This window comes from Lemur catta, chromosome 20, assembly GCF_020740605.2.
Source record: "Lemur catta isolate mLemCat1 chromosome 20, mLemCat1.pri, whole genome shotgun sequence".
In the NCBI taxonomy this organism is placed as follows: domain Eukaryota; kingdom Metazoa; phylum Chordata; class Mammalia; order Primates; family Lemuridae; genus Lemur; species Lemur catta.
In genome coordinates this window covers 7,104,027-7,132,015 of record NC_059147.1, presented here as the reverse complement: position 1 = coordinate 7,132,015, position 27,989 = coordinate 7,104,027, and the positions used below count along the sequence as shown (strand labels likewise).

Sequence of the window (27,989 nt, the reverse complement as noted above, 5' to 3'; positions counted from 1 at the left end):
AAAATCATAGCCCGGGTGACCATCTGTCTGGTCAATAAGTGGCCAGCACTGGCCTGAGTCAGCTAATTGTGCATAATTGGGATTATGCAGCAGGAATGGCACTCCTCTCTCCAAACAAAGAGAATCATGTGTGTGCTGTTTCAGGTGACCACGGATCTCTCCTCGCCAGTGAAAGTGGAAACTTGCTCTGTAGCTGCAACTGGCCAAGATGGTAGGAATGATCAGTTCTGGGATAAGTATGAGATGGCAGGCAGTGGGGGAAGGGAAGAGGGGAGAAGGCGTGGGGAAATAAGAACAAGATCGGGGAAAAAGCCTAGTGCTGGAAAAATTATTTTTACCCAGCTTTTAGATCCTGAAGTATAGGCACATTCCGTGTCTAATTCCTGTATTATACTGCAGAATCGAAATGATTCTGCAAAGATTCTGAAATGAATGGAGTCAGGTACCTCAGAGGCCAAGCAGGAGCTGGGACAGCCAGCCCTCAGCAGCCGGTGACTAGCTGGTGTGCTGGAGTAGCCCTCTTCACGAGTGGTCTGGGGGAGGGATTGTGTTCAAGTGGCCCTGGGGCAAAGGTCCAGAGCTATAGCAGCAGCAGCAGCACTTTGGGGACAATGGCTGTGTGTGGTTAGCAAGTCAAGGCTGGAATAAGGGCCCTGTTACCCAGCCATGATATCAAGAGAGGAGCACAGGGTTTGGCATTGCCCATGCCCCTTCTAGAGACAACGTCAAAGGCACTGTGGTAGAAGCAGGAGCAGCAGCACTGTAAATACTGGCAAGAAGAAAGGCTTTGGCGCAGCCTCAGCCTCAGCACCATTGTCATTTGGGACTGGACAATTCTTTGTGGTGGGGGCTGTCCGGTGCATTGCAGGATATTTAGCGGCATCCCTGAGTCTGCCCACTGCATGCCAGCTGCGTAGCTTCTACCTCCTCCCCACCCTCCAGGTAGTGACAACCAAAAATGAGTCGAGACATTGCCAAATGTCCCCTGGGCTAAGAATTACTGTTTTGGGTCCTCCCAATCTGCTTTCCTGGTATCTACTGAAGCAGAAAGAGTCTTTCGTAACACTTGGGTTACCTGAGGGGTCACACCTTCATTGCCCTGGCTTAGTGTGTATGCATGTGTTCATGTGTGAGGGTTTACCCATGTGTGTGCATACTCGTTTACACGTGGCTGTGTTTTACTGACCACTTGAGAATGTTCCAGGAGTTGACTAGGGCTTGCTCATGTGTGTGCATACATATTTACCTGGGGCTGTTTTACTGACCACGTGAGAATCTCGCAGGAGCTGACTGCCTCTTCTTGATTTAACAGTCAGTCCACGTGCACCCTGCAAAGGCCACAGGTGGAGCCAGAGGTTGTACAAAGAGGCTGCCGGTCTCAAGGCCTCAGAGAAACCACTGTCACTGAGACATGACCCTGTGGCTCCCTGGCTGGCCCTGCAGGGCAGACCACTCCCAGGTCTGTCCATGCACCCTACACCTATCATGTGACAGGCGTGGGCTCTGGGGACACGGAGGCAAGAACGCCAGACAAAGCTGCAGCCCTTAGGGGGCTCACATGCCAGAAGGTGGAGACAGCACGGAAATTCCGGGACAAAACAATTCCAGGGGGCCTGGACTTTCTCTGGGTCAGACTGCCCCAGAAGCTGTGAGGCTCTAGCTTCAGGGGTCCCCACCAATCCAGCCCCCTCTAAGGCCTGGGAGGGGCCTTGGCAATGGGTTCATATGTTTTTATGAAATTTGTAAAAAATAAGATGGTTTTTCCTTAAGAGATCCTCCTCCCAAATTGCCTAAGCTTTAGGCCCCACAGACCCATGATCTCTTCCCAGTATTTAGCTTCCTGCACATTACAGAATCCTGTCCTATTTCAAAATATATCAGGAAGGAGAATGAGAAAGATACACCCAGTTTTAAATCACTGACAGCACAGCGGAAAGAAAAACCACATGTATTTGCAAACAGAAAGTACTGAGAAAACAAACTGGAGCTCACCCCCGGCTTTGGGTGGTTACTGGGGTCCCGGGGCCTGGGTCCTCCTGTTCACACACCAGGGTGGCGGGAGCAGTGGGAACCCCGGCTCGCCAGAGGGCTGGGAGGGAAGCTGCAGTCCTGGTTCGCAGGGGCCGAGCAGCTGGTCAAAGTCCCCTTTGTGGACCTGGCCATGTTGCTCTGGGCGGCTCCAGCCTGGAGCTCCGGGGCCTGCCCCCGGCTTTCTCCCGGCCATTGTGAGCCCGTATTGATCAGGCTGGGAAGCAATAGGGCTGCGGCAGCTGAAGCTCTGGGGTGGGCAGCATCGATCCGGCCCCGCCCCGGGTTATTTATAGGATGCGCCAGCCTGGCAAATGATCGGGGAGAGCTTGTTTAACGAGGGTTCAGGGCGCTCTTCGCTAGCTGGTTAACTTTAAGTATTGGAAATGGAATTGATGCGCCCATAATAATATTATGATTCATACAAACCACTTCTCAGGCAACTCAATATATTTCATTACCTCCTTTCTAGCAAATGTATTGATTTCTGTTTTGCGGTTTTATAACACAATTTCAAGGCTGTTGTGGGCTTAATGAGCCGTGTTCTTATGATGTTTAAAAAGATTTGAAGCTATTGTTAAAATAAATATTATGGATCACCCCCTCCGGAGCCCCCTCCCTCCCTGCCGCTCTCTGCTCCTCCCTCCTCGCCCCTCCCCCGCCGGCCCTCCCCGCCCCCCCAACCCCCCGGTCGCAGAAGGCAGAGGGGGCTGCAGCTTCGCGGCGCTTTGTGGCCCAGATCAAAGGACCCGAGCGCCACAAAGGCGGCCCCACTCAGGCCGCGCGGCCACACACAGCCGCACCTGCAGCGCAGCCAAATGTCATTGTCGCTTCTGCGGGGCGAGCGCGGGGGACGCACCTCGGAGGCGGCAGATGACTCTAATAACGCTTGATGGCAATTCAGGGAAGGAGGCGCAGCGCCCCGGGCTCTTTATTAGCTGCCTCGACTTCTCGCGCCTCCGCCCGAGCGCCTGCACCTGTGGACCCCCTTCCTCTGGGCCTTTATGGAAGTTGACAGATTTTATTAACTTTAAGGAGGAACTTTCCTGCGTGCGGAGGGCCGCAGTTTATTTTGTATTCATGCGAAACGGAAACCGAAAAAAAAAAAAACATGTTTACATATTTACCGGCTTCCCTCTGGGGCTCCATAAGTCACGCTGCAGATTAATTTTGTCATAAAATTGACTGGTGTGTCGAGGGGTGTTGGGAGTTTGGAGGAGGCTGTTGGATGTGAGATTTTTTTTTCAATGGGAGAAAGCTATATTCGATTATCTAATATCTCCAAGGAACCCCCAAAGACTTCCCAAATCGTGCAGAAATTGGAATTCTTTTTAGAAGTGTTTGCTTATGGGGAGAGGACATTTGCAAGCAGCCCAAGTAAGCTTCCCTCACAGCAAGGTTTCCCAGAGCTTTTTGATGCCCTAGAAAAAAAGGAAGAGTACTGGAAGCATCTTTGTGAGAGTTGACTCTTTGGAGGTTTGGAGGTGGGCGATCGTGCCTGTGTCATGCTCAGATCTTGGAGGCTAAGCCCCAACATTTGAAAGTGCAAAGTATGGTTCATTTAGTAAAGCCATATACTTGGTGGGGAAATATTATTACATAACCCAAAATAGTTACATAGCTTCCATCTTCTCACTATTAGAAAGATCCTAACCCGAGACAAAGTATTAACATTTTGTCATTTTGTTTATATTCTTAGCTATCCATTGATTTCAGGGTGTTTCCAGGTTGTATGCCTCATGACAAATGGAGGTCCGGACTATGAAAATTCGTGTTATATTAATGGCTAGAGTGTTGAGAATTCAGCCACAGAGTCAGCTGGGTGTGCTGCTTATTAGCTTAAAAGCATAACGCTTTCTGGAGCTTCCCTTTGTGTGCCAAATAAACTTCGAATGAACTGAGGATCATTTTGCAGGAAACTCTTAAGTCGAGTGATAATAGAAAGTAGTTAGTAGAATATTACACTTTTCATTTGGGCAAACAGATGGGATGCCTGCTTTTAGATTTAATCAGGGGCTGACAGACAGGTAGGACGCCGGCATATTTTAGTTGGAGTCTCTTTCTTTTCAGGAAAGAATGAAACTACTTAATATTCAGTATATCCACCACCGCCCCCACCCCCACCCCCCTGGCCATCGCCCATCTATTCCTCAGTACCCGGTGATCTCAAATGCCGTTTTCTTATTTCTGATGACATTACAAAGTACAAAGGCCACCTAACTGCAAGTGAATTCATTTATTAACACATCTTTTACTCTGTAGTCTTCCCTTAAAAAAAATTATAGATACGTGTGTGTGTGTGTGTGTGTGTGTGTAGTATATATGGTTAAAAAATAAAACAAGGGCTGCTTAAATCACTAAGAACACACCCAAATCTCCATTTACATAGACACAGACGTAAATAAACGATTTAACAATTTGGGAGTCATGAGTCTCTGACCTCATGCTTTCTCAACTAACCTTTTGAAAAGATTTTGATATCAATTGTTTCTCTTTTCTTCCCCAGAAGCATAATACAAGGTAACCTTAGCATGCACAATCTGTTTCAACAGAGGGAAATGGACAAGGGCAGCCAATGGTGGATTTTAATGCCCTGGCAGAGCTTATATTACCTTGCTCAAAACAAAATCTAGCCCCCTCCTTCGAATGCAAGTCCCTTGACACCCCCATTGGAGATCATTTGTTATGCAGAGTTTCGGGAGGCAATCAAAATTAATTCCCAGTGATCTTTTCACCCAGAGCCTCCAGCTTCTAATAATGGTCTTTCTCAACAGGTGTTCATTGTGGCAGTCTGACTTCAAATTGCCAGACTAAAGGTTTTATTCTTTAGTCATTTCTTTTTTAATCTCGAACTTGTAATTTACTAATCTGCAGCAGCTGCCAAGAAGGCCCAGCTGCTTACCAGAGGGGAGGTGTACCTCTGAGGGGGCCAGGGCAGGGGCAGAACTTCACCTCCAGACAGCAGGAGGAAGAAATCGAAATTCATGGCCTGGAGAGAGTGCGCATCCCAGGACCAGACCTGACATTGTCTCCCCGATACCTTCCTCTGAGGCTGGTTCAAAACTGGTGGCATCTAGTTCAGATCCCTCTGGAAGGCTTCACAAATATCTGGGGTGGATATTTGCACGAGTGGAGAAAGGATTTTAACAACAGCAACAACCAGCACCAGAAAAATGCCATGCGGAAGAAAGGGACTTTTAAAGACTTGTATGTTTCAACTGGGCCAGTCTAACTAGCCCATTCGTCCACGCTAAGATACTGCCCTTGTCAACTTTCAAATCTGCCTCCTTTTAAGGTAACTTTAAAGAGAGGTGGGAGGAATTTAGTTTTATTGCTGAGATTCTTGGATTTCACGGCTCATCAGAATCCAGTTGGCTGAATGTGTGTGAGAAAACATGAGACTAGATGCCTGATTTCCAAATTGCTAAGACTGCAGATTCCAGGGTCTCAGCTCCAGAGATCCTGATGTGGCGGATCGTGGTACGGGGCCTGGGAATATGCATTTTAACAAGCAGCATGAAGTTCTGAGGCTTGTGATATGGTTTAGTGAGTAGAAGAGAAAGCCTAGTTTTAGTTTTAACCCACAGATAAAACCTAGAGGCCCTGAGTCCCTTTCATCACAGTTAGCTGTTCTACTTGCCTCAGTAATCCAGTCTCTACAATGGGTTTACCCTCTTTAGAATCTTTTCAATCACATGGTTTTCAGCACAGAATGCAGCCATGAGAGACGCCCCCCCTGAACAAACACACTTGGGGAAGTCACCGTTCTGGCTAAGAGGTAGTTTTCTTCTTCAGGAGATACCACATACATCTCTTGTACAGAGGGTAGACAAGGCCAGCAGGAAGTGACCACGTTTGCCAGGCAGTGATTTCTGGCCTTCTGGTTTCTGTTGCAAACGATGCCTGCAGCTTGTTTACTGCCTCTGGGCTGATATCCGCGGAGGCCGAGGTGGGCACTTTGGACAGAGACTGGAATTAAAGCAAATCCTCCCTAACACAGGGAGAAGAGCGCCCACGGAGGGTGGAGAGAACATTTGGAAGCATCACTTGCAGCCCTCAGCCTGGTCATAGGCTAGAAGTCAGCTCTCCACAAGAGGTCAGACAGGAGGGAGAGTGAAGCTCACGTTCCTGTCTGCCCCCGACGCCCAGGAAGAAAATTTGATTCCTTTGGTATTTGCTAAAAGGAGTAGACACGGGCACGGGCAGCTTCAGACAGGCAAAGCAGAAGTCTCATGAGAATCCAAAACTAAGATGGAAAGTCAGGAACACGCTAGACTACCAAGGATTTATTGGCGACCTGACCTCACTGCCTTGCCGGCCACCCCTCCTGAGGCCACACCTCCACGGAGAAGTCACGGCTGAGAGACAGGACGTCCCTTTCCCCTGCTCAGGGCCCAGTTGCTCCTAGGCCTTTGAGCTTGGCTCTTCCCTCGTGAAGCTCTTTCGGATCTGCTCAGAATCTAACTATGGCTGTAAAAACTGTGCAGAGAGGAAAGCAGAGCGGCGGAGAGTTGGGCCGTGTCTCCTCTGGCACATTTGTCCACATAGCGGACAGTGACAGCCCCTCCGCTTGGATGGGCATTGATTTTGTAATACATGGGCAACTGCGTTTGTTCCTCTCTCCTAGAGCCTCTTTCATCTGGGGGAGGGGAGGGGAAGAATGACGTTTCCCAAGCTCCGTAAACTGGAGAACCCCTCTCTTGCCAGTAGACTGTGGATGAGCGATGATGTAGTCCTGTCTCTTCTCTGTGTTGCGTGAAGCAACCGCACACATTTCCGATCAGAAGGGCGCTCACCAGCCTCCCTAGGAAAATAACGCCTTTTTTCCTTGGCCTCAGTCTAGACCCTCCTATGGTGGATATTGCTGCAGGACGCCCCAAAGAGGTCTCTGAGCGGGAGTCACCGTGCTGCGTGGGTGAGGCGCCTTGCAGAATTCGGTGACTGACACATCCGGAGATGCCGGCTGCCATCAGTCTGGGGAAGTACAATTGGGGGTGGCATTATTTGCTAATTCACTGCTCAGCGTAATTAATTCATTTAATTTATGAATACATACTTTATTATATCCTAGCCCCACATAGGGAAGGTTCCCAGAAAAGATTACCTTCATTTGACAGAGGAGGAAGCCAAATCCCAGGTAGGGGAAGACGCTGGCTCCAGGTCACACAGCAAGTTTGAGACTGAGACAGGGCGATTGCTCAGGGTGGGGGTAGGAGCCGTCTTTCCACTTACCCAGCAGAGATTTTGTTCAGTTGAACCATTAAGCACTTGTTGGGAGATGTTTCCTAAGTGGCTGTATTTATACTGCTATTCATTTATTTGAATCATTCATTTTTTTCATTCAGCCATTTAACAACCATCACGGAGCATCTAACATGAGCCAGGCACATTGGAGCTGGGGATACAGTGATAAGCAAAGCAGGCATTATCATTGCTCTCATGGAGCTTTCAGTCCCGTGGGACAAACAGACACTAAGCAAATAATGACATGTAACTAATTATGATCATGATAAGTGATTTGAAGGGAAGAGTTCAAGGTGTTATAGAGAGACCCAGCCAAGTGTGAGGGTTAGGATGGAACCCTTAGGGTTGGATGTATCAGCCAGGTTAGGTCATGTTTTGCTGCGTAACAAATAGGCCCCAGTCCTCAGGGTTAGCAGGACCTATTTGTTTCTCTCTCTAGCAGGCCAGGAGGGACCCTCTGCTCCTTATACTCACTGAAGACAGACTGAGAGGGGCTCCATGGCAGTCCTGCTTCCACAGCCACAGGGGAAGAAAAGTGCTTTAGTCTGATGGAGGCAACACGCATCACTTCTGGTCACATTTCATCCCCAATTGGAGTCACATGGCCACATCTAATGTGAAGAAGGGTGGGAAGGGGTGACCCTCTGTGTGCCCAGATGGAGGTGATCCAGAATGCCTACCGTGTGTATTTAGGGCCGGCTTCTCTGGTTTTAGCAGGGACCTGAACTTTGCAGAAGAGTTAACCAGGGAAAGGCTAATGAGAAGGAAGAGTGGGGGAGGGGCTCGTACGGGGGCCAGCCCTGTGGGAGCAGCAGAAAGAAGCTAGAGCAGCGGGAATCTAGCCAGCGAGAAGGTGGCTTCCATCCCTATAGGGTATGTGGGGACTTAGAAGCCAGCATGAGACTGTTAGTCTGTATACCAGGGCAGGAGAGCAGCCACGCAGTTTTACCTGGTGTGTGTGTTCCAGAGATCACTTTGGCTTCAGTTTAGGAACAGGTAGGTGGGGAGAGAAGGAGCAGGGAGTGGATGCTTCTGCAGTACAACAGGCCTGGGAGGCGGAGCAATGCCCGCTGTATTAGAAAGAAGCTGTGGGCCAGAGAGGGTTAAGGGACTTGGCCCAAGAGTTGCTGCCAGCCAGTAAGTGCTACATCCAGGATTCGAACCCTGCCCCTCAGACTCAGACCTTGCCTGGTCCCCACTATCCCACAGCAGCCTCCTCACTGATGTCGGAAGAGTCTTCAACATCTTGCCCTCTTAGCACCTCGCTGGGCTGAGCTGACATTTGCAAGGCTCACTTCAATTCCATAGAACAGAATTTCTGGCCAAAGCAAGCGGTTACGTGCAGATTTTCAATTGCTGAGGGTCTCCTCGGCACCCAGCTTCTGAGAAATCTTCCGAAAGGTGATATTTCTGTGTCAACAAGGCCGAAGTGTTGGGAACATCAAAGAGAAGTGTCAGAAATGGCTACTGGAGAAAGCAAGGAAGCTTTTCCCTTGCCGAGACCCGTTTTCCCAATTAGCATACAAAAACATTTTTAAAGGAATAACCTTTACTAATAAAATGCTATAATCTCAATAAGACATTTCAGCAGGGGAATTATTAGATATTAATTCATGCCTAGTTGCACTGACAGCTCTCGGCCATCAGCGTTAGCCTAATAGCACACTAGGTGGGAATTAATATGCCATAATTCCCGCTCTGTCATGCATTATTGCTTAAATAAGATACATGAAGAATAACCTATTCTGGCGAAATAACTGGGATTCTCAGAGTTCTCCTGGCCAAGTTATAAATAGTTATGTTAGGATCCAGAATTTTTTTGTATTACTAAATTTGAAATAAATTGCATATATGTATCCTCATCTGTAATTACCGTGAACATTTTTCCTAAGTACTAACATTAAGTTCGGTCATATTCCATGTTTTAAAATTGAACTTAAGCAAAATCACATAATTTTCTTGAGACCAAAATAGAAATTTCTTTCTTCCATATATAATTGTATCTGGGGCTGTGGCGTGCTCTAGCGCAGATGGACAGCGGCTCGGGAGCAGCCAAAGGGGCCTGACTTAGAAGGTGCCAGATAGAAACAGGGGGTGTAAGGGGCCTGGAAGATGTCCTGTTTGTGTTAATGAAGAGCTTGTGTCTCTTTGGACAACGGTAGTTGCTCACGAGCGCCTACTGTTTTCTCAGCAAAGGGAGAGTGGGGGAAGGAGGAGGTGATCCCTGTCCTGCAGAAGTGTAGAGGCTCCTGGACACAGCATTATTGGTGTAGGTGATAAAGTAACCCTGCCCTCACAAGGTAACATATGAGAACATGCCAAGGTATGAAGAGGACAACCACGGAGTGAATTGAAAGAATTCTATGGGAAGAGTGGTAGACTTGCAGAGTTATGAGCTAAATCAGGAATTAAGTCACTCGTTCATTTATCGTATTTATTGAACACTTACTGTATGCCAGTCCCTGTGCTGGGCACTAAGCACACAAAGAGCTGGCAGTGTGGCGGGGAAGATGGACACTCATCTATGAGACCATGTGACACAATCAAAAGCCACGAGATAGGCACAAGAGCTCCAGAGTGAGCTGTGCCTATCTCGGCCTGGCACTGGGTAAGCCGACGAGAAAAGCTTCATGGAACAGGTGATGCCTGAGGGGGCTCTTTGGGGATGGGGAGGAATTGGTCAGTCAGAAGAATCAGGCTCAGGGTGAGATGTCATAGATTTTAACAGAGGAGACTCCAGCGGAGACCAGATGGTAGAAGATCTTGCAGACTATGGTAAGAGGCTTGTATATTATATCATCCCAGCATGGCTAGATTTTGCTTTTAGATCTAGCTGCCAGGTGATCTGTGAGGCTCGTATCTGGGAAGGCAAGTAGGGAAGCAGGGAGACCAGGCAGGAAGCTGTCGGTTCAGTCCAGGAGAGCGGGTGAAGGCCAAGACTGGAGCAGAGAGAACGGCAGTGGAGAATGGGTGCTGAGAAGGCCAAGGAGACACGGAGAGACCAAGGGGAGAGGGTGACATTAGTCTGGGACATGATGTGCTTGAGGCCCTGAGCTCATTGCAGAAGTTAGGGCTGAGGAGCAGGACTTGAGAGTCATCCACACTTGGGCAGCAAGGACATCACAGCTGTTGAAAACATCAGAGCTAAAGGGTGACTAGAGATTGTCTTATCCATCCTACCACCCGTTTTAAAGATGGAGAAACTGTTGTGACCTTGTCAAGGTCACAGCCGGTTCTGGAACCCTTTTCCAGATTCAACGCTTTCTTTCAGTGGAAAATTTTCTATTCGAATCATCAAATAAGAGAGCTAACTATTGGCTGGGCATGGTGGATCTCACCTGTAATCCTAGCACTTTGGGAGGCCGAGGCTGGAGGGTCACTTGAAGCCAGGAGTTCAAGACCAGCCAGAGCAAGAGCAAGACACTGTGTCTACAAAGAATAGAGAAATTAGCCACGCATGGTGGTGCGTGCCTGTAGCCCCAGCTATTCGGGAGGCTGAGGCAGGAGGATCCCTTGAGCCCAGGAGTTTGAGGTTGCTGTGAGCTAGGCTGGGCAACAGAGCAATACTCTGTCTCAAACAAAGAAACAAACACACTGACTGTGAAAACAGAGGATGATATCATTAGTGGAGTGGGGCTTACAGCACTATTTCTCAGACTGCAGGCGTTCTCAATCAGCAATCATAAATTTTACCATGATCAGTGACTTAATATTTTTAAATGACTCTGTGTTTTTGCTTTAGTAAATTTATTCAAAAGAGAAAGCTTATATCACTTCCATAAATGGAATTTGACCCTCCTTGGCTATAAAAGTAAGCAAACTTGAAAATTAACTCCATGACAATAAAGAAATCATAAATTCTATCCAGAAACTGTTGCCCATCTGAGGCCCACTCTCTCTTTGTTAAACAGAGAGATCGCCAAGTTTTGGGGAGGAGTTAAAGACACATCAGCACTAAATCGAGCCTTTCTGCTTAGCTTTGCAGGATTGGAAGAAAATGGAAAAAGGAATAATGTTCTCACTGTGTGATTCAAGGTTGTGAAGTGGTGTGTCCCTGTATCGCCTACAGTATGCTATGCTTTCAGAAAGGCTGGGCTGGAAAAAGATGAAACAAAATGTGTCACTTCCACATGCTCCAAAGGTGGGTTACTGCAAGGATTTCTTGATATAAAAGAATGGGAAAATGCCAAGCTAGAATATATTACGTTGGATAACTTCATTAAAGATTCAATCAAAACTATTTCACAGAACTTGTGAGAATGCATCCCGTTTTGCCACTCGGGAGACAAGGACGGTTCCCTGTCCTGCCCCCTGGCACGGTCGTGAGGCTCAAATGGGAATGTCCTACGCCCAGAGCCATGCTTGTGCCAATGAGCCATCCCTAGAGACCGGCTGTGTGGGGCATCTCGGCGGCACAGCAGCACCCTGGTTTGGTCTGTGGCGAGCCTGGCGTCTACTGGCTCCAAAGTGTGCGGCCCTGGAAGGGCTCCTGGTCCTTAGCCTCCCACGCAGCTTAGTTTGGGTCCCACCAAAAAAAAAAAAAAAAGCAGAACCTAAGACAAGGGTACAGGCATTTTATTTGAGAGGTGACCCTGGGAAGCAAAAGTGAGGGGGAAGGGAGAATGTAAAAGGGAAGGAGGGAAAGCCAAAAAAAAAAAAAAATTGAGTTGGTTACTGCCATGGGTACCTGGGCCTCTATAGCACCAAAGATTGTCTGAGTCCCTCCTGCGGGATGAGCCTGGGATTGGCTGTAGGCTCCCACCCCACTGGTGGAAGGTTGCCTTGGGTAGGAAGAGATGCCACCCGCACTGGGTGTGGAACTGTCTACCACCCCAGTGCTGAAATTGGGTGGGCCAGGGGACGTGGCTCAAAAGTCGTGTGTTTTACCACGTTCTCTCCAGCCGTGAGAAATCTGGGTAGTGTAGAAGCCATAGGTAGGTTGTACCCCAAGGAGTAAAGTTTTGTACCCTACTCCAGGTGGCAGTGATGGGAGGAGGTTGATAGGAGGGGTGGAGCCTTGCCTGGGAGCCCTCTGACCTCTCTCCGCCCACCCCCCCAAGCTTTTCTCCGGGAAGCCCCATCGCCCTTCATCTTTCACAGAAATGTTCCGGTGGAGGAACCTTTCTTCGGCCTGCCAGACCCCCGCTGTCTGTTTCTAGCTAACACTGACTTCTGGTTCCCTTTTCTGTGCAGCTGGGTGGAGGGGGCTTTTCAGGACCACGAGCTTTCAGGGCCCAGTGGCCTCTTCCCACTTGCAATCTGTGATTTCAGCAAGTCGGTCTTGGTGGGGAGTGGAAGGAGACAGAGGGGGAATTGCTTTCGGGCTTGTCGGGACTCGGGGAGGAACCGCTTGTGCATCAGCCTCCTTGCCTGTGCCTTTGAACCCCAGACCGTGGCCCCCGTCTATATTGCTGCAAGCAAGACACAGGTGGAGACTGCCCATGGGGCAGGGCGGGGGCGGTTCCCTGTGCACGTCTGCCTGCCCTGCCCCTCCCCAGCTTGTCTGAAAAGGATGCAGAAATGTCAGTCGTCTCCTGGCTGGGTTACTTTGCTAACCCAATCAATCCATATGAAAAGAACTGATTACACTGACTGATCCTCATATATTTAATGATTGCTGCTGTTTGACAAGGATGCGTTTCTCAGGAAGCTCCTGTCACAAACTATCGATAGTCTTTTAATCCCGAGTTACTTAGTGTCGGGCTGCACTCTCCCCGAGATGGCCGGTCGGGTCACTCCCGAGCCTGCACAGCAGGAACGCAAGAGGACACACGCCGGTCTTCACTACCGCGTGGTGGGGTTTCATTCCTGGTTTGTGGATTCGTCAGCAGACGCAGCTTCTCGCACTTATAATTCCATGACTTCCCACCCTGGAGGGCTCTGCTAATCAGAAGGGGTGCTATGAAATGCTTAGACAAAAAATCATTCTCTAAATTTGTCACTACCTGCAAGGATATTATGTGTATCACCACAATATTAGCTACTGTTTTGTGAATCTTTGCTTGAGAAGTTTTATTTGATTTTATAGTCACAGAAATGCAAAAGGTTGATGGTTGTATTATCTCTATTTGGTAACAAGGATGCCGAGGTACAGAGAGGTTAAGGAACATTCCTGAGGTCACACAGCTAATCCATGGCAGAGCTGGGATATCAAAAGACTGTACATTCTGAGTGACTCCCCACGGCACGATTACAATAAAACTCACGTCCTCTACTGAATGCTGTGTGGGATGGCCACACGCCCTGGATAGAATGTGATTAAGATGCCAGGCTTCGAATTATGGCAGTTCCAGTGTCCTTTGTCCCTGGGGTTTCACTGTCTCTTTGTAGCCTCTGGAATATACCATCCCCAAGGCCTGATTCCAGGTGAATGTCTCCACTATTATAGTAAAACTGGAGGAATGCCGTTTCAGTCTGTTTGGGCTATAGCCAAGTACCGCGTCCTGGGTGGCTTAACAACAGAAATTGATTTCTCACAGTTCTGGAGATTGGAAAGTTCAAGGTCACGGCTCCAGTAGGTTCGGTGTCCTGTGAGGGCCCAATTCCTCTCACGGATGAAGCCTTCTCTGTGTCCTCACATGGCAGAGGGAAGCCCTCTGGGGTCTCTTTTATAAGGGCTCTAACCTTATTCATAAGGACTCCATTCTTGTGACCTAATCACCTCCCAAAGTCTTACCTCCTCTTACCATCACCTTGGGGTGTAGGATCACAACATGTGAATTTTGGGCAGACACGAATATTCAGTCCACTTATTCCACCATGTATATTTCTACCTTCATCTCCCCACCCCGCAACCTCCTTTTCGCTTTTTTCTTTCTCTCTGCTGCTGAGCGTCTTGGCCTTCAATGTAACCCACATTCTAATGCTCAATGCTTTAAGAACCTGTTTCATATATCTGCCCAACAACTATTTATCAAGCACCTACCCTATGCTGACACTGTGCTGGGACAAAGAAAACAAAGATATGGCTCCTGCTCCCAGGAAACTCACAGTCTAGTTTAGCCAAATGCATAAAGACGACTGCAGTAGAGTGTAATTCCTGGGACAGAGACCTGGGGGGCCGTGGTGGCACCAAGGCAGCACGTTTAACCCGAGAAGACTTCCTAGAGCAAGAAGTGTTTGCACGATATCTTGAAGAGCAGGTGGCAACAGGAAGTTGGAGGGGGCTTGCTTTCAAGGATGACCTGTTTCTTTGGAAGCTTGGTTGGTTAGTTTCAGAGGTTTAGATTAGTCAGTGCATGGCAGTGAGACATGGTGCAGGGTTGGGTGAAGGTGGAGGGGTGAGGACTACTAGGAAATGAGACCGGCAGGCTGGGCAAGTTGGACTTCCATCCAGAAGGCACTGGGCCTCCAGGGAGGAATTTTAAGCATGGAGCGTATAGCTGAGGAAGCACAGAGCTTCTAGCTGCGAGTGTGGCCTCGAGCGTAGAGGTCCAGGACTCAACTCTCACTTAAGAGCTGTGTCACCTTATGTGTCTCTCACCTCCCTAAGCTTCCAAGTCCTTATTGTCAAGTAATAACCATCTCAGAGGGTAGCTGCAAGGACAAAAGGAGATAAGGGAGATGACTGAGTGCCAGAGCCAGGCACATAGTAAATGCTAAATAAACACCAGTTACTTTTATGTTCTGCTTGGCCTTTTAGAAAGCTCCTTCGGGGAGGGATTTACTGGAAGACATCCAGGCTGGAAGTGGGAAGATAAGTCAGGACACTGACAGGGCGAACGGGCAAGGAGCCCGAGGAACCCGAGCTAAGGCATCCGCAGTGGGTGGAGATCTTACGGGGACATAGGAAGGAGCAGAGATGCTAAGGAGGGGGGGTTGGCTGCCAGGGATGAGTGGATTAGGGAGGTGGAGGACTCTAAGATGACTTCCCCATTTCTGGTTTGGCGGCAGGGTAGACCGTGGTGTCACTCTCTGGGACAGTTATTTGGAAAGGGCCACAGGCTTGGGAGAGACACGAAGAATTCGGACTAGGAGGTGTTGGGTTTGGGGTGCATAAGGACCCATCAGTGACGTGCCTGGGACGTGCGTGGGTAGATGGTCTGGACTCTCGAGAACTTCCCTCTCCCAAAGGGACTGAAAGCTCCTCCTGGCTTTTCTATCTCCCAGAGAATGTCCCCAGGGGCAGGGCCCAGGGAATCCCGCCCGTCCTTTTCAGAGACTTTTGAAGGAACTGAGAGTCCTCTCTGACCACTCCACACCCAGGGCTCTGTCTCTGCCCTGGACTCTTGCAGCACAACTTCTCGGGGGTCATTTTGTCATTGCTGCCCACCAGGGATGTGATATACGGGTGCCTTGCGAAGCCGGATGATAAAGTCCGGCTGGTAGGACAACTGCGCTCCTCTCACATCCGCTTCCCGGCCCGGGGTGGGTCTGTTGCCGGCTGACTTACTGATGAGTGGAGTCTGCCCCACAGAGAAAGTTCTGGGCTTTCTGCTTCGCCCTCTGTGTCTGTGGAAATGGGGACCTTGCTCTTGACCCTCATGGAAGGAGACAGCTGATTGGGAATGCAGGCCTGGAAGGGACCCTGCGGTGTCTGCTCCGAGTTCAGAGGATCAGCCTTGTCACAGGGCGGCTGACCGAATGGTGGTCCCCACACCAGGCAGACGTGTTGGCACCCGAGCCCTGACTCCTGGTCGGTGGACACACCGTGGCAGAGTCGCAGGCTCCGAGAGGGTGGAAACCATGGAGGGGCTGACTCTTCCATGGCCCCATCCCCCACCCATGTGAGTCTCGGCTCCTCCTGCCCGAGCACTTGGCCTGTGGACTATGAGCAGATGGAGCAAAATCCCAAGTTTCTTTAAAAAGAAAACCACACCCCCCCAAAGATCTGACCTGGGGATGGTCCAATAACAGGCGGTGACGTTCCGCTTGCTTTTGCTGGGCTGAGCGTGGCGCCTACCTGAAGCCTTGAAGTCCCAGAGTCCCCGTCTGCTACTGAGGTTCACCAACCATTTCTCTCCTAACTTGCATTTATTTTCATTTTGCTCAGAGGAAGCCACAAATAACTTAAGAGTGACCTGAAAAGCTTGAGCAAATAGGGTCTCCTCTTCCCCACAGCCTGGGCTTCAGCTGACAGGCAAGTCTGGATTGAGAGGGCTGCTGGAGTTGGTCCCTTCTGCCTTATGAGTGTGACCCCACTGGGCAGCATGGGACAGTGCTGTCCCTCACCTTTGGGGAAAGGGAGGGGGTCTGCTCCTCTCCAATGGGGGACTTTACCCTCCTTCGTTAACCAAGAGGTTGCTAGGTGATCATACAGTCTGTTCCCTTAACAAGGCCTTAACCTTCCCGTCTATAAAATGATGGATTAGATTAGGGGATTCCTATCAGGAGACTTTGCATATCTAAATTGACAAGTGAGAGAAGGTCGGTGGCTTCTAGAGACCTCGCTCTTCTGGCTTTATTTAGTGGTGACCCAGAAGTGACACTGTGGGTTCCATGGAGGGTGTGACATTGCTGTGCTCCAAGCCCCCGTCTTCTGCAAGGTCTGCCCACATCATTAGCTGTGGGCCACCCCTTTCCCCTACTTCTGCCTCCGTAGTGAATTCTGTAGACAATTCTCTGCCTATAACAGGGTTTCTCCACCTCAGCACTATCAGCATTTGGGTCGCATCATTCTCTGCTGTTCTGAGACTGTCCTGTGCCTCGTAAGACAGAGGGTTAGCAGCATCCCTGGCCTCTACCCGCTGGATGCCAGCAGCAACTCTCCCCAGTTGTGCCATCTCCAGACACTGCCAAATGCTCCTTGTGGGGTGGGGGCAGTGCAAAGCTACCCCTGGTTGAGGACCGTGGTCTATGACCCTGTCTCATTGGGCTGGACTTGTCATCTGTCTCTTGCACTAACTCTGAGCAGAGGCTGTGACCATTCATTTCTGTGTCACATAGTACATACGTGGAATTAATGGCACTGGTGAGAGACACAGTAGGATTCTGGGCCAGATGAACTTTTTGTACTTTTGCATCGTATAGGAAGGTAGAGGTGCTTATAAAATATTCATCTTTGCTTACCTATCCCTCTCCTCGTGCCTGGCGCTTAGTAGGTGCTCAGTAAATATTTGTCGGTGGAGGTGGAGTGAGTGCTCTCTTCTCTCTGTGCAAGGAGGGTCAATGCTGCAAATCCGCACTGCCCTTTGAATTCTAGTGTAAGTTCTAGAAACATCAGCCAAAGGGGCGTGAGTGTACAATGTTTGTGGGCAAAGTCTGAATCAACCTCTGAATCATCCTGTCTCCATTCGGTTCTGTTTTTACAAAGAGAGTTTCTTTGAAACAGACGGGACAATAATCTCCTCACCAAATCAATCGTTTAATCACACGTCAATCATCGTAGTCATTTAAAACCTGAAACCGCATCTACACACTCCGGTCCAGGTGTGAACCCCAGGAACGGGGGGAATACGCGAGCTTCCCACCCAGTCATCTACCTCGAGATCAAATGTGCCCCGAGGATGGGGTAATGTTACTATTCTGCCTGGATAAGAAGGTCCCCATTCCGGGCCCCCGCCCCGCAGCGGGGGGGGGAAGGAAAAAGAGCTTAATCATTAATAACACTAACTTGCATTTCTAGAGCCCTGAAAATGAGAATTTTGCCCTTTTTTCCCTGGGAGTAAATTGGGTCAGAGTGTTCCCAGAATTTACATTTCAATTAAAAATACAATAATAACACATTGTGCTAATAGTGAATGATTCCGACTCAGGGGAAGATGACACCACTCACTACTTTGTTAATGAAAAGCCCCCTTCATAAGGACGGGCCACACATCAGCGGTAACAAATCTCCTGTCTTGTGCTGGGTGGAATGGGCAGGGAGGGGCGGGGCCGGGGGAGGTGAGGGGGCCGTCACCGCCCTGCTGGGGCTTTCAGGGGAGGGGCAGGAAGGCTGCCCGAAGCTCTGCTTCTGTCCCCAGACTAGCTTTGAAACTAAACCTGACTTTGTTTTTAAATCAAGGATTTAAAAAATTAAATAAAGTGAGGGTTTTCCTTTGGTTTGCTTGCTTTGCGGGTTTGTTGCTGTTGTTTCGCTTTGCCAAGGCAATAGCTGATGGCATCAGAGAGCTGCCGCCGACGGCCCACGCCCAGATCTTTCTGAGTGGGTTTGACTTTGAAACCGTCTCCCATCAGCTGGAGTCTGATGGAAGTTGCAGCCGGCGCTGCACCGCAGCCTGAGGGCCTGGTCTTGCTGTTTCTTTGAGAAAAAGCCATTTGCAAGCCCAGGATGGTGGCTGGGAAGCTAACTCTGCGGGCTCTTTTCGAGCAGGCTCCTGCCTTACTGATTTTTTGAGTTGGTCTCCAAATCCCCCGGACTCGTGCCTTTATCCAGATGCCTGAAATACGGGCAAGTGAGAGGAAGGATGGCCCAGCCCTGGCGGCTGCTCCCAGGAGCGCTGGAGGAGGGAGGTTTGCCTCAACAGGTGTGGGCTGAAGATTTTTGCTCACAGATTGTTTCTGAGAATAAATAACCCAGTTCAGTTCTGTTTTCATCAGGAAACAAACTTTATATGTGTGAGAAAAGAATATGATTCAGCACGCTCCTTCCAGGAGAGAGGAAACTTCAACAGCAGGTGCACGAGCGCTGGGGCTGGCAGCTCTCAGGAAGCCGTGTAGACGCGGACACAGACCCCAAATCAGGTGGTTTGCTGGCACCCTGGTGGCCTGGTGTCCCCGTTTCTCCCATCAGGGCTGGGCCAGGGAAATTGAGGGGAAACATCCTAGAACACATTAAGTGGCAAGCAGCAAAGGTGTGTGTGGCCGTTGCCTTCCATTGTGTATTATTCAAAATCTTTTAGCAGATTTAAAACTGTTTGTCTATGTAAAAAGAAGCTAAAACGCCTTCAATTCCCAAGACAGTGGAAACTTGAAATGGAAAAAAAAAAAGTGCCCAAAACAGCTTTTGCTGCCCAGCCGAGGTGGGGACTGGCCTGGTTCCTACAGCTCCTCGTCACCTCTGTGCTGCCTGAGGCTGGGCCTCTCTCTCCTGCTGTTTCTGAATTGCTGAACGAAGACAAAGGTCACCAAGGTTCAGGTCCTCAGGTTTTGAGGTCTAATCATTATCAGAGTGTAATTAGCTTTCCCTGATAGTAACGCTGTTTAATACTCATTTTATCCCAAAACGTAGACCAAGGTACCGTGAGTATAGATAAATACAGAGGTGGCATTCATTAACACTGGTCAATGATTCTTCATTCATTGTCTTTAAGATCCCAACCCACATCCCCCCACACTCGGCCTGGGCCCTGAGGAGCCAGCCACTCCTGGCTGTCCACAGTAACGTGACCGTCTATTCCCCCGTCTTCCAAGGCTGTCCTGCTCAGCCGGGTGGTTGGATTGTTTATTGCAGGAACCTCTCCAAAGACCCCTCCATTCTTCAGGGAAAGCATCAGCAGACAGTTTGTGCCCTGAGATTTCTCACTCTGTTGCCCAGTCTGGAGTGCCGTGGCATCATCATAGCTCACTGCAGCCTCAAACTCCTGGGCTCAAGCAATCCTCCTGCCTCAGCCTCCCCAGTAGCTGGGACTACAGGCATGTGCCACCATGCCCAGCTAATTTTTCTGTTTTTTGTGGAGATGGGGGTCTCGCTATGTTGCCCAGGCTGGTCTTGAATTCCTGCCTCAAGCGATCCTCCTGCCTTGGCCTCCCAAAGTGCTGGGATTATAAGCATGAGCCACCATGCCCCACCTCTAATCTCCTTTTTAAGTAGAAATTAGGCCTCAGGCTCAAAGCTTTGAACAGGCAACAATATCCAGTGAAAATTCAATCAAATTGTTTTGTGTTCATCGTATTTATTTTTAATTTCTTTAAAATACTGTATCAAAATATACATAACCGTTGTTTAATGCCCAGCTGGACAGTGCAAGACTCATGCTGAACCGCAGCCCCTGGGCTCGGCCCACCAATTCCCTCAGCAACCACTGTCCATTCTTAGAGCTGTTTCTTCTGATTTTTTTCCATCTGTGTGCCTATGCCACTACTTCCTGATTTTCTTCATGCAACAGGTAGATATTATTAATTTCCAAATATAAATGAATGGTCATATCTTCCTCACATATATCTCCCCTCCCTCCAGCTCCCCACCATAGTTTTGTTGTATTTTTTTATGATTAAATCCAGATGTAGTGATTCATTATGATGAGTGGGTAAAGACTATTTCCAGCTTCGCTGAGTAGTGTCTCAGGATGTCATTCGTTCCTGCCCCTGATTCCTTTTGCTTGGCTTTCTTTGACCATGGGGGTGACTCTTCCCACACCCTCCATGAGCTCTATACAAAGGCCTTCAATCCAATTTTATACCTGGCCAGCCCCATCAGTTAACCCATCAGCTCCATTTTTCCTGGGGCATCTCTCCTGGAGCTGTGCATCCTACAGCCCCATCTGATCTTGAGGCCGCCTCTGCCCACTGCACGGCTACCACCAGGGACTTCCCTCTGCTGCTGCCCTGTGCCACAGCTCCTGCGCCCAGGGTCTCATGTCTTTGTTTTTCTTGATTTACTTCTTTGTTTTGGTGGAGCATATCCTGTGATATATTACTGAGAAAAGGTATTTTGGAAGCAAAGTTTTGACACCTTACATACCTTAAAAAAAAGTGTCTATTACTCCATTACGTGGAATTGATAGTTTGGCTGTGTATAAAATTCAAGACTTGAGGTAGTTTTCTCTCCAAATTTTAGAGCCACTCTTCCACTGGCTTTCAGAGTTGCTAAGGAAAAGTTCATTGATTCATTCCTAATTTCTTACATACGAGACCTGGATTTTTGATGTTGTTGTTTTATTTTGATTGTCGTTTTCTCTCTGGAAGATTTTGGGCTTTTCTCTCTATTCCTGCTGTTCTGAAATTTCATGCTGATCTCCCTTGGTGTGGCTGGTTGTTCATTCGTTCAGTTAGGTACTTGGTGAGCCCTTTCAAGCAGAACAGCAAAGTCTTTAGTTTCCGGGAAATATTCTTGTATTATTTCTTTAATCATTTCCTCTCCTCTGTATATTCTATTTCTGTGTCTCCAGAATATCTACTATTCAGATGGCAAACCTGAAACAACCCATTCATTTTCTTATCCTTGATCTACTCTCCTCCATCTGTTTTTAGCTTTTTCTTGTTGTCTGGGTGTTTCTTTTTACAGTTTTATGCTCCATTCCAAGGATGTAATATTTTTTCTTATCTGAGTTTGCCAGAAGCTGCAGTGGCCACCAATGTCCCTTTGGGCCTTACCATTTTAGTGCACTCAGGCCAACGTCCCACGGCCTAAGGACAGTGCGATCCCCAGGTAGGAAAACACTGACGATTTATTACTATTGTTAGTTGCAGTTTCAACTTTGACAATATGCGTCATAAAATTCCTTTGATGATGGAAGGACTGATCTTATTATATCAGCTTTTTCTGGGAATGGGAAGAAGTGGTCCCTGGCTGAGGATGGGGGGAGAGGGAATCTAGGGTTCTGTCAGTTTCTAATTCGGACTTTCCATCAATCCTTCTGGTTTCAGCCCTACCTGAACTCTTAGCTGGCTGGAGACTTTCAGTGAACCGTTGCTCAGAACAGCTCAATTCTGTGCTCCCTTTCCGCAGGCCTGGATGTCAATTAATCTTAATCCATTTTCTCATGAGCCACCCCCCCCCCCAAATTTTGTTGACATCTGTCATTTCCTCTCTGCTCCTCTTCGGTTCTTTTTGGTCCTGTGGGTTTATGCCTTTTTCTTTTTTATTCCTTAACTGTCATTTTATGAGGGTTTCAGGAATGAGCAGAGGAAAATGTCTGTGTTTAATCCACCATGAACTCCCATTGTGCTTACTTTTTATAGTCATAGTCTATTTATGGCGTGCGATATTGGATTTCCAGTTTGGGCAGTGATAAAAAGTTTTCTTTAAAATAAATATGATCTCTTTTTTCCTACAGAGTGATTTGATTCTATGAAAAATATTACATAAAATGTGGAGGAGGGCCAAAATCATGATGGTACAAAGAAAAAGACAGGAATCTGAGATTTACTGAATCTTGCCGCGGCAGACAAGACAGCGTTGTCTGTGGGGCTTTTTCCTGGGACGTCGCTGGAACGGACGCCAGCTCTGCCGCTGAGGTGCTCCCTGAGTTCGTGACCAGAGCTGGCAGCAGTGCCCCATAAGGCAGGGCTGGAGTAGGTCTGGGAATATGCGACCCCTAAAATTTTACCCAAAACTAACTTTAGGATGGGCCCATGGGGAAGGATGTTGGAGTTGGGAGCACAGCCAGAGTGAGAGAGAGAAGGTGGTTTCTGGCCGCTTAGGACAGGTCACTGCCCGGTTATCTGGCCGAGGGGTCAGCGTGGTCCCTGTCCCAAAGTGATCCATTCACTGGGAAAAGGAGGGATGTGCCCAGAGTCTTGCTAGCAGCAGTCCCTGGACACATTCAAGGGTCAGAGTGGACCATAGAGGTTGGTGTGGGGACTGCTTCTGGGTGGACCTGGCACTTCTTCAAGAGCCACCCTGCTGGCCCCGGGCAGCTGGCCCGGCACGGAGATGCTGGCCCCGGGCAGCTGGCCCGGCACGGAGATGCTGACCCCGGGCAGCTGGCCCCGGGCATGGGAGATGCTGGCCCCGGGCAGCTGGCCCGGCACGGAGATGCTGACCGCACTCAGCTCCTGACAGCCCTTTCGCACTTCGCTTTTGCTGGCATCTCAGGCATACAAGGCTGCATCTGCTACCTCTACCAGCAGGAAGCCCCCGCCGTGTCGGGTGGGACCGGTCTCCTCTCTCGGTTATTGCCGTTCAGTCCTTTAGCCGGGTAGAAATGGGCATTTCTCCTCCACCCTGTGTCAAGTAGATGCCAAGAAGTAGAGGCTGGCTGGGGATTTGCTTGTGCTGTTTGGGCGTGTGGCGGTGCGATTAAGGGGCATCGATTAGTCTTTGTGTCTAATGAAAGGAAATCATTCCTGCAGCTGCCGAGGTTCTGGCTGCTGATTGCCTGGGGGTTATTTGTTTATTTAAGTGAACAAAGTAATGGACAGTGGAGATGTCTGAAAATTGCCTGGGTTTGTTCCCTTTTTGCTCACCTGTCCCCCCTGGGTACCATTACTCTCACACACCTACTGTGAGGGTGACTTTGCCAATCTGTCTCTGTTAGGTTGGATCAATCAGCTGCAGGCTGGGTAATGGGAGCGGAGAGAGAAGGAGCGTTTCTGGATCTTCAGGCAGAAGTTGGAGAGCCAGGGAGGATCCCAGGACCTGTCCCTGAGCTCTAACTTGAGGGTTTGCAATTGTCGGAGCAGCGAAGGCTCCAGCCGGAAGGGAGCTTAGACGTCAGGGTAGAAAGGGGAGGCCAGGTGGACAGGGCTTTGTGTTGTCTTTATTTCAAGATAACAGCTTCCTTGTTACCTGCTTTATATGTTAAGTTTCAGAAAAAGATTTTATTAGGCAAAAGTTACTATAATTAAATTTGAAATCCACCAGCCTGACCCAGCCTGCTCGCTGTACAGAGCAGGTGACCGAGGCTTTCCGAGATGAGCGTTGTCAAACCTGCAGCCTGGGTTTTGGCTTAGGAAGACGCAAAGTGTGGGCAGGTGGTATTTTCCAAAAATGGCCTTAGTAATATTTGAGGTCCCACATGCTCTTTCCAAATTTTGCCATTTTGCATCAAGATATAGAGTCTATTTCCCCTGTCCTTGAACCTGGGCAGGCTTGCAAGATAATTCCCGCTCTTGCTACAGTCTGACTGCACCACGTACCCACCTGCCCACCCACCTCGCATGTAAGAACTTCCCAGCTGAGCCAAATCAAACCCCAAGTATGTGAGAGAGAATAACAAGTCATTGTCGTTGCTCTTAAGAGCTATTCTGTGGTGGGTTGTCATGCAGTGGGAGACAACCGGAACACAACAGGTGCACCACGGCAGAATGGAATGATCAGACATCTTTACCCCAGGAGGAAAGACTTGGGATCTTCCCTGTTCCCCATTTTTTCCACTCACATGGAGGAGATCTGTCCCATAGAGACCAGGTCAGTCTGGAGCCTTGGCCTTGCTGAATGAACCCCTTCTGTGCTGTTGCTTGTTTCAAAACGATTCTCGCTGGGCTTGACGTTGAAGTTGTCTTCAGTGTCAGCCTGTTTCTACAGACTGCGTGAATGCTGGCCAGAGATGGCTCACCTTCCAGGCTGTAAACTTTTTTCTTAAATTGATTTCATTTGTTTGATAGGCACCTACTGATTACTCGTTACCTGCCTGCCCCTGTGCTGCTTCCCCCAGGAATGGAAAGGTAGGTAGAGCTCAAACTCCACCGTCAGGCGGCCTTTCATCTTCAAGGGGAAGGCGGGGATCACAATGACTAATTTGAGGAGAGGACGGAATGAAGTGAAGTAAATACAAAGGCAAGCACGGTGCTCGGGCAAACTGGGAGTAAAAGACAAGTTTCCTTTGGGGTTTTAGGAAAGACTTGAATTTGGCTTTAGGGCTTGGTAGGCGTTTGCCTGGGAAAAGGACATGCCCGACAGAAAGCAAGCCGGAATAAGACCCAGGTGTGGGAACTGTGCTGGGAGGTGGGGTCAGGAGGTGTAGGGGGCAGACTGGGAAAAAAATATATGGAGAGGGGTTAAAAGGTGAGATTAGCAGGGGAGAGAAAAGGGCTACAAAACATGGGAAGGAGCGTGTTTACTACGTTAAGCATTTGGTTTGCTAAGGAACATTGCAGACAACTGACTGCAGGTGACAGACTGGGAGGAACAATGACTCAGCAATCCAGGATGCCTACCAGGCCTGAGGAGAGAGGCCCAACCCCCTCACCATCAGTGAGACAGAAAGTAAAACAAGTAGGTACCGTTTTATACACATCAGATTGACCACAAAGCCACAAAAGTGGAATAATACCAAGTGTCAGTGATGATGTGGGTCACCACTCGTGACCTGCTGGTGGCACAGGGACTGACACAGCCACCTGGAGAGTCATCTGGTTGCGTGTGTGCAACTGGGATGTGTAGACCCTGGAATCTTGCTGTCTCAGCCCTGGGCCCACCCCCAGAGGAATCTTCTAGGTATGCAAGGATGCTCATTGCAGCCTAGTTGCTGAGATGGGGAGTGGGGGGGTGACCTGGTTGTCCGTTCCTAAAGCAATCCCAAGGGAAAGTGCTTGGATAGACACGAAATGCAAAGCAGCTTTAGAAGCAGGACAGGTCCATCTGAAAGACGTGAAGTTTAGGAAAAAAGTAGGGAACGAAGATTTCTATAGCACAACACCATTTACATTAATGTACAACACAGACACGGGAAAACACACTGCATTTTACTAGGATGTGTGCATGAAAGAATAAATAGCAACTGTGGGACCAGGGGAGAAAAGGAGAGGTGAGGTGTGGGCCAGGGGATTAGGAAGAAAAAAAAAAATTAAACAGAAGAGAACGATGAAAACAATGGCGCTTACCTAGGAGTGGGCTGTCCCAACTTCGTGCCTGCGACTCCTTGCACCTGAAGTTAGAACAACAGCAGCAGCAGGCAGGAGGAAGGAGGGCAGTCGATGTACTTTGAATGCGTGAAGACAGCCATTTGGTGTTCAGGTGATTCCAGAGCCATTGTTTTAGGGACCTGAATGACGTGCCTTTGGGCTCATCAGAGAAGGGTGGAGCGTTTTGCTGGGTGCTCACTCGGAGGCCCAAGGCTGCTTACCACACATTTGGCAAAGCCTTCTGTCCAGTCTGGTGAAAATGGCTCGGTGCCTCTAGGGGAAAAGCAGCCATTATCGAAAAATTCACTTCTATGAAGCTGCTCCTCCTCTGACAGGGGTGGAAAAATGAAGCATTCCTGTAATTGTATGTAAATCAGGCTTCTAAAGTGCTTGAAAAGTTTGGTGCCTTGAGTGGGCTAAATGTCACCCCCTGCAACTTTCTTCACCCTCTTAATTTGCTTAGTAAATTCCTTTTTTTTTTCCCAGAGTGCGAATTACAGTAAAAGCGGTTTATCTCTTTGGCATCCTGTCAACCAGCCCTGGGTGCAGGACCAGTGAAATGATAATGGATGCTCCTGGGGGCGACCCGGGCCTTCCCAGGGTGCCGCAGCTTCTGAGTCATCCTGGAAAGTTGAGATGAATTTCTGCAGAGTTCTAGCATTGAACAGATGTTCCATAAACTGAACCTTTGCAAACGAGCTCTTTGCGTGCGGTCTCTGCTTTGAAACCCTATTCAAGCAAGGATTTGCTCAGCCAGGAGATGATGACTAGAAATGAAAGTCCAGGAAGAACACTCTTGCATTCTGTGCTTGCTGTCATTGTTCAGGTGCCTCACGGTGGATTAAGGTGGCCACAGATTCTTCTCATTTTCCCCTCTGAGAGGTGGGGGTTAGTTTCCTGCCCCTTGAAGGTGGGCTGGTGCCACTAGACTAGGATAGAAGGGACATGATGACAGGTCCAGGCCCAGATGTAAGCGGGCTGGCAGCCTCCACTTTGGCTGTCTCATACGTAGCCCTTTCTCTTGGGGTCTGACCACCAGGTGAAGAAGTCCGAAGTGGCCCTGGGGGCAGACCACGCGGAGACGCAGAGAAGGCCCAGCCTGCCGGTCTCGCTGCCCGCCACGTGCCAGGCGTGGGAGAGAAGTCGGCTTAGGTGGCTGCACCTGCGTGGGAGATGCCAAAGGAGAGCAGAATAGCAATAGTGACGACTGGTCATTGCTTTGAGCTACGAGGTTTTGGTGTGGTTTGTTAGGCAAACAACAGATAACTGAAAGAAGCCTTGTTTTTTTTTTAACTAAAACATTATAAAAATATTTATTAATTCATTTTAAAACAACTAATAACTCCATTGCCTAAATAGTATTTATGTTAATTTTTTGTTTGTTTTTTAAAAATTATTTTGGTAAAATGTACATAACATAAAGTTTACCATTTTAACCATTTTGATATGTATTGTTCAGTGGCAAACGTACATTCACGTGGCTGGACAACCATCCCGCTGCCCATTTCCAGAACATTTTTACTGTTCCCAATGGAAACACTGTACCCAGTAAATACTAACTGCCAATCCTTCCTCTCCCAAACCCTGGCATCCACCGTTCCACTTTTTGTCTCTGTGAATTCAACTGCACTAGGGACCTCATAGAAGTGGAATAATCCTTGTGGTTTTAACCTTTATGTTTTATAAAACCTCTTACCCACTGCGATGGCTAATTTTATGTGTTGACTGGGCCACAAGGTGCCCAGCTATCTGATCAAACATCATTCTGAGTGTTTCTGGGAGGCTATTTTTGGATGAGATTGGCATTTAAATCTGTAGGCTGAGTGAAGCAGGCCCTCCGTAATGTGGGTGGGCCTCGTCTCATCAGTGAAAGGCCCGACTAGAACACAAGGCTGACCCTCTGCCAAGTGAGAGAAAGTTCTGCTGCCTGACAGCCTGCAGACCGGGACATCAGCTCTTCCTGGTTCTATCGTAGCTTCTGGCGTTAGGACTGGGACATCAGCTTCGCAGACTTCGGACTTACCAGTCTCCATAATCATGTAAGCCAATTCCTTATATTAAATAAATATAATACATATTCATATCTATATCTTTGTCTATGTCTATATCTCCTGCTGGTTCTGAGTCTCTGATGAACTCTGATATGCCCACTATGGATGGCCTGGATTGAGATTTTCGCAGCAATACGGGCAATTTAGAAACCAAGTTAGATTTAATACTCTAGTTAATATTTGATACTGTAACTCATTTATGCCAGATTCAGACGCGGATGTCTGCAGGGACTTCCTGGAGGAGGAAGGAAGAAGCCATTTTCGAGGAGGTGCTCA

The 27,989-nt window shown here is 48.7% G+C and overlaps 1 long non-coding RNA gene across 1 annotated transcript; it reads left to right on the top strand.

Annotated features, from left to right (window-relative positions):
• Window positions 1-31: 31 nt before the first annotated feature.
• LOC123624976 lies at window positions 32-27,701 on the top strand. Its single transcript, XR_006730328.1, has 5 exons — window positions 32-211; window positions 11,250-11,413; window positions 24,424-24,483; window positions 24,905-25,033; window positions 26,149-27,701. It is a non-coding gene; the product is annotated as an uncharacterized LOC123624976 (long non-coding RNA).
• Window positions 27,702-27,989: the final 288 nt, after the last annotated feature.